This window comes from Brassica napus, chromosome C3 (genome assembly GCF_020379485.1).
Source record: "Brassica napus cultivar Da-Ae chromosome C3, Da-Ae, whole genome shotgun sequence".
NCBI lineage: Eukaryota > Viridiplantae > Streptophyta > Magnoliopsida > Brassicales > Brassicaceae > Brassica > Brassica napus.
Genome location: NC_063446.1, coordinates 53,329,357 through 53,336,329, shown reverse-complemented (window position 1 = coordinate 53,336,329; position 6,973 = coordinate 53,329,357). Strand labels below are relative to the sequence as shown.

General features: G+C 47.5%; 1 pseudogene; it reads left to right on the top strand.

The window, feature by feature from the left end:
* The first annotated feature begins 1,268 nt into the window (after nt 1-1,268).
* Nucleotides 1,269-6,679, top strand: LOC106373295 (annotated as a pseudogene).
* Nucleotides 6,680-6,973: the final 294 nt, after the last annotated feature.

Genomic DNA, 6,973 nt, shown 5'->3' with positions numbered 1-6,973 from the left:
TTAGCTCGGTGTTCCGCGAGTTTCCGTTCGGCCTGATCCAGCCGATTAGCAACGGTCCGATAGGCGATCTCTTGTTTTCCAGTTTTATTGATTAATGACGAGACCATTCCTCAAAGCTTGGTCACTTCTTCTCGAGTTTGGGCTAGAGGGGCTGAAGATATTGGTCTCGTTGATTGACGTCGGGTTAGGTCGTCGGCGGCCTGCCTTTCTCCGGGATGATTCCAGACTCGAGCTCCATTTCGCTCGGGGATCAAGGTTCGATCTGGCACCAAGATCCGATCTGGCGGTGAGGGTCGATCGTGGCTTGATGCTTGGTCCTGGTTTGAGGTTCCGATTGGAGGGATTCATTGCGTCTGGGTCATTTCGACCGTCCCATCGGTACCCGTTGGTCCAGTGGGTAAAGTTTCTGTTCTTGAGTCTGATCCGATAGGATCGACGTCGTTGACTCTTGATGGCGTGGTTCCGACGGTTTTATTAGGATCCATAGTCGCGCTTAGGAAACTTAGATCGGTTTCTTAGCAAAGACGTTTTTCGTTTATCTTCCCCACAGACGGCGCCAAAATGTAGATACTAAAATCTACACTAAGTACTTAGTAGTGATTGAAAGTTTAATCTAGGGAAGAAAAGATGATGTGGGCAACAATATCTTTAGAACACAACGATGAAATCAGATTCCAGTAGGCAAAGATGGATTTTATTGATTAATAAGATCGTAGACAAGAGAAATGAGATCCAACGTTACAAACGAGATCGATAAGAGAAAAGAATTAAAGCGGAGTGGAAAGAGATTGATGTGTGTGTAGTTCTCTCTAGGGTTTACTCTGTGTCATTTCTTCGTTTTCATCGATCTCTTCTTATAGTGAATTGATTCCGGATTTCTCTCAACCTCTCCGCAATCTCCGGCTCTTCGAACCGATCTCTTCTTGCTCACCAAAATCGGGCTTCTTCGTTGGTTGTCCGGTCCAAGTTACTCAAGCCCAACTGCATAGTTGACCGAAATTGGGTCCGGGTTTTATTGGAATTAGTGACACTTTCTTCCTCTGTTGATGAATGTTAACATCATCGTGCGAAAGGGTTATTGCATTAAAGACAAAGAAGTAGCTGCAGCATGAGAAACACGAGAACTGTATAAAATGGCATTATTTATATTTGTATTATTGCATTGGTTGTTGTACTTTCTAATACAAATCCCTTGTTTATATTTCTATTATTGCATCAAGAAGTGATAGGATTCAAAAAACAAAGGAGAGAGAGAGAAAGGTGAAGCAATGGGGAAAAAAGGAAAGAAGAGAAGAATAGTGTTGGTTCCGCTAACACTTCATGGACATATTACTCCGATTCTGCAACTCGGCAAAGCCCTTAGCTTGAAAGGCTTCTCAATAACAGTTTTTCAGGGTCAGTTCAATCGCGTAAACACTTCTTCGCCACACTATTCTGGTTTTCAGTTCCTCGACTTAACAGGAAGCTTACCTGAGTCTGAACTTATGAGACTCTCGCCGGTTGAGTTTCTGATGAAGCAAAACAAAATGAGCGAGGCAAACTTCAAGACCTGTATAGGTCAGTTGCTGCTGCAACAGGGCAATGATATTGCTTGTATCATCTACGACGAGTTCATGTATTTCTTTGGAGCTACAGCTGAGGAATACAAGCTTCCTAGTTTCATCTTCACCGCTGCAAGTGCTACACATAAAGCTTGCTGTAGAGGATGGATTTGACCATCCCACAAGGCCCGAGGAATAGAAAGGCCTGGCCCGGATTAGGTAGAGCGACGGCTCGATCGGTCGGCTCAAGAGTCAGGTCTCTCGGCTTGACTCTTGGGTACTTTTAGTCGATCATCATCGACTGAAGTACATCCAGCTCAGCGGCTGCTCGGACGCCTACGGGCTTCTTGGCCCAGCAGAGGAGGCCCACCAAGATGGCGTAAATTAGGTCAAGGACGAGGCATCAGGACGTCTATATAAGGGAAAGGGGAGACAACGAGAGAAGGATCCGAAATCACTGACTAAGACTTGGCGGCTAGATTAGGGTTTTCACCTTTGCTTCATCTCGCCGTTAGTTGTACTTTTCCGGTAGCTCATCGAGCCACCGGCTTCCTTTCTGTCGCACTCTCTTCTTTCCCCTTGTAACCGACAGAACGTTGATATTTCCGACCATTAATAAGACGTCTTTGTTTAAACCCACATCTTATTTATTACCGTTTTCCGATTAAACAGTTGGCGCCCACCGTGGGGCAACTAGCAAAGTAACGTCAGAACTATGGTCGTTGGCAACGATAGTTCTTCGTCAGGCGAGGAGCGCGAAGCTCTCGAGGTGACACCGGCTCCAGAGATGACACCTACGCCTACACCAGTAACTCCACTTCCTCATCCTGCATCTATGGAAACTATCCTGGCACGCCTCGCCCTACAAGAAGCGGCGCAGAAGGCGGCAGTTGACCAAATCACGGCGATAGCAAAGATCCTTGCTCCTCTCGCTGCAAACGCCGAAGCTTCAACGGCGCAGTATCGTCGACACCTGTTCGCCACAGAACAAACCACCGACTTGGCACCTACGCGGGATAACGATAACCAAAGCGCCGGTAACGACATCAACGCGCACACCGCAAGCGAACTAGCCGCATTGAAACAGTCGGTCCTCGCCATCAATTCGAAAATCCACCAGGTGACGACGTCCGCGCCCCAAATCGAGCATGTACTCGCGGAATCTCTTCGTACACCTTTCACGCAAAAGGTTACCGGCGTGCGGCTACAGAAGATGGAGAAACTCCGTCTTCCAACCTTCAAAGGTCTCTCTGACCCTTCTACTCACGTCAAATCTTTCAACCTAGCGATGCGACGCGCAAACCTGACCGACGAAGACAAAGACGCAGGCTTTTGCCAACTCTTCGTCAAAACCCTAGATGGACCGGCCCTTACTTGGTTCACCGGCCTCAGAGAGAACTCCGTCGACTGTTTCCACGACCTCTCGACGGCTTTCCTTAAGAACTATATCATGTTCACCAACCAGGAAGCGACCGTGTCAGATTTGTGGAACCTCACTCACGCCAGCGACCAAAGTCTCAGTGACTTCATGGAGAAATTCAAAGCTATTGTCTCGAAGATCGATATTCCCGGCCATATCGCCGTCGAATCTTTGATGAACACCTTGCACGTCGACTCCACATTCCGCCAGGATCTCTACCGATATCCGACAAAATCTGTCTCCGACGCCATCGCTCGCACAACTTTATCCGCATGGAAGAAGACACCAGAGCAAAGTTCGCAAAAGAAGCAGCAGCGAGACAACAACCCTCCCGAACAAACGACACCAGCCCCGAGCCTCGCCAGCACTCCTCCGGTGGAAATACCACTCAGAAGCGAGGCTACTTTATCTCGGTCGATGATGAGGAATCTCCAAAATCAGCAGCCATCACGCGAGAGAAAGGCTGGAACCACTGGGATCGTGACTCCACACCGTCCCAATCTTGACCGGCCACAAAAGCAGGGCGCAATAAATCAGGATGTAGTCGCGGAAGCTCGTCGAAAATCCCTTCGGGATAGAAGGTCGTCGGAAACGACTCGGCTTCGGAGTCGTCGTCTTCCGAAGAATCGTCTTCCACTGCGCGAACCCTCAAAGTAATCGAGTCAACGGGCACCGCCCCACTCTGTCCGTCTCTCGCACACTCCGTTGCATCCCCCACGACGACGTTCTCGCTCCCTTCCCTCGCAAGCCGTGTAGCATCTGCGACCAAAAGCCTCTGGGAGCGAGACAAATCAACTGTGTCCATCATCGCCTCGTGATGAGTCGACTCGAGATCCACCGATACAACCTCCGTTTGGACCCCTTGCCGGAGCTGATGCCGCCACAACTGAGTTCCCCTTTTGCTGCCTCGATGACCCCTGAGCCGACGACATGGTAGAACAAGGCGGCGAAGAACGCGTCGAATGAAGGCTATAACACTTAGAGAGATAAAAGAAGAAGAGAGAGAAAGTACCTTTGATCGCGGAGGAAACTTGAAGAAATGAGAGGGGATCCTCGTATTTATAAGGAAAAGAGAGGGGGGAACTCGAGGCATCATCATTAGGTCTATTCGGGCCTAGATGGGCCTCGAAACTCTCCCCAAAAATCTAGCGGACCCTCGCGACGTTTCAACTTCTCGGTGCATTTAAAAGAGAAAAAGGGGGGGGGGATTCGAGGTGTCGTCATTAAGCCTAAACGGGCCTAAATGGGCCTCGAAACTCTCCCAGATATCCAGCGGACCCTCGCGACGGCTCGGCTTCTCGTCTAAATCGGGCGTCGGTCATCCTAAAATCAGAATAAACCAACGGCTAATCTAGATATGTCAATCGGGATCTGATTATCCGCGACTAATCGGCCTTCATGCGACACAACGATCAAAAGGAGCGATAAAGCTTCTACTGCTCGCTTCCAAGAAAACGATGCTGTGCGACTCATCGACCAACCTCTCCAACTTTCCGATAGGCCTTCTATTCCCTCAAACCTTCAAACCTTAGAATCCATCACGAGCCAGAAAGCACTTCACTCACTAATGGACTGGGGGGGACTTACTGTAGAGGATGGATTTGACCATCCCACAAGGCCCGAGGAATAGAAAGGCCTGGCCCGGATTAGGTAGAGCGACGGCTCGATCGGTCGGCTCAAGAGTCAGGTCTCTCGGCTTGACTCTTGGGTACTTTTAGTCGATCATCATCGACTGAAGTACATCCAGCTCAGCGGCTGCTCGGACGCCTACGGGCTTCTCGGCCCAGCAGAGGAGGCCCACCAAGATGGCGTAAATTAGGTCAAGGACGAGGCATCAGGACGTCTATATAAGGGAAAGGGGAGACAACGAGAGAAGGATCCGAAATCACTGACTAAGACTTGGCGGCTAGATTAGGGTTTTCACCTTTGCTTCATCTCGCCGTTAGTTGTACTTTTCCGGTAGCTCATCGAGCCACCGGCTTCCTTTCTGTCGCACTCTCTTCTTTCCCCTTGTAACCGACCGAACGTTGATATTTCCAACCATTAATAAGACGTCTTTGTTTAAACCCACATCTCATTTATTACCGTTTTCCGATTAAACACTTGCCAAGTTTTTTTAAGCAAACTCAATGCCAAAAAGTTCATGATGGACATGGAAGGTACGCACTATACAATCCGCCCTATTACTCAACACAAGTGCCTTTTATTTTTATTTTATTTTTACTGAATGAATGTTAAATTTGTATTTATCAAAAAGCTTTTTTACGTTATTTTTTACCATGTAGATCCTGAATTGCAAGACACGGTGGTGGAGGCATTGCATCCTATAAGATACAGAGACATGCCGGCATCAGGATTTGGGCCTCTAGAATCATTTGTGGAGAACTCTAGGGTAGTCAACAAAAGAATGGGTTCTGGCATTATCCTCAACACGGCAACCTGTCTAGAAAGCTCTTCTCTGTCATGGATGCAAAGAGAACTTAGAATTCCAATATATGCACTAGGCCCTCTTCATGCTTCAGCTAAAGCAGTGAAATCTAGTTTACTGGAAGAGGACAGGGGCTGCCTTGAATGGCTGAACAAGCAGAAGCCGAGGTCGGTGATATACATAAGCCTGGGAAGCTTGGGTAGCATGGAAATCAAGGATGTTTTGGAGATGGCTTCAGGATTGTATAATAGCAACCAACCTTTCTTATGGGTCATCCGGCCGGGCTCTATCGTAGGCTCCGAGATAGAGTCATTGCCAGAGGAAGTCAATAAAAAAGTCTCAGAGAGAGGATACATTGTGGAATGGGCACCACAGAATGAAGTACTTGGTCATCCTGCAGTAGGAGGTTTCTGGAGCCACTGTGGATGGAACTCAATACTTGAGAGCATTGAGGAAGGAGTTCCATTTATTTGCAGGCCTTTTCAAGGCGAATAGAAGTTAAACGCAATGTATTTAGAAAGCGTTTGGAGGGTAGGGATTCCGCTAGGAGAAGAAGTGGAAAGAGGAAAGGTTGAGAGAGCTGTGAAGAGGTTGATTGTGGATAAAGACGGTGCAAACATGAGGAGAAGAGCCCTTGATTTAAAAGAGATGATCAAAGCCTCCGTAAGAATTGGAGGCTCCTCATACAACGCATTCGATGAGCTCGTCAACTACTTGAAGGCAGGGAGTGAAGAAGCTGAATGTAACGGCCCTGGCTGTGATCCTCATCGAATACTATAATACAACTCATTTCATCCAATAACTCTTATTAAAACCTAAATAGTCTTACATAATCCAAACTCAACTTAAAAGACTGAAATATCCAATGAAACCTTAAAGAAAATGTTTGAAAAATAAAGAAAAGACTCGAGAAAACACTTGCACCATACAGACTTCTACTCCCGCTCCCTCTCGGCCATACCTGCAGGAAGAAGGGTGAGTACGGATTATTCAGTGAGGGCAGGTTCTGGGAACCCACGAACTCAACTCAGGAGGAGCAAACAATCACAAGTCATGAGCTAATAAGATCTATTACACAGGAACCCAAATACCCGACCATGAACTAATGACACCTAAATGAACGTTTTTATATCCCGCCTCTCGCGGTTGGCTCGTCTTCTCATTCCCCGTGGGTAGCTCTCGCTAGACCACTACCCCATATTCCTGTGGGTGCCCCAATGAGACACTACCCCACAGCTCCTATGGGTGCCTAGCGTAGAACTACTACCCCACGGTACACCCCCTTATACTCTATATGATCACCCAATGCCATACTTATACTTAACGTCATTCACTTATCCATTCACATACGTCTCAACATCTTATCATGACTTTCTTGACAACCCTAGCATGCCTACGACTTCATCACAACAACCATACTACCTTTTATAACAACTAGATCAATCACATATCACATCACACTTACACACAAGTTCTAGATCTGATTAACAGAGGACTAAGTCCCATTGGTTACTCAACATGAGGCAAGTTCACAACCAAGTCCTGACCTTAGCTTATTGCAGTGGTAGATCTGGATCTAGAGTG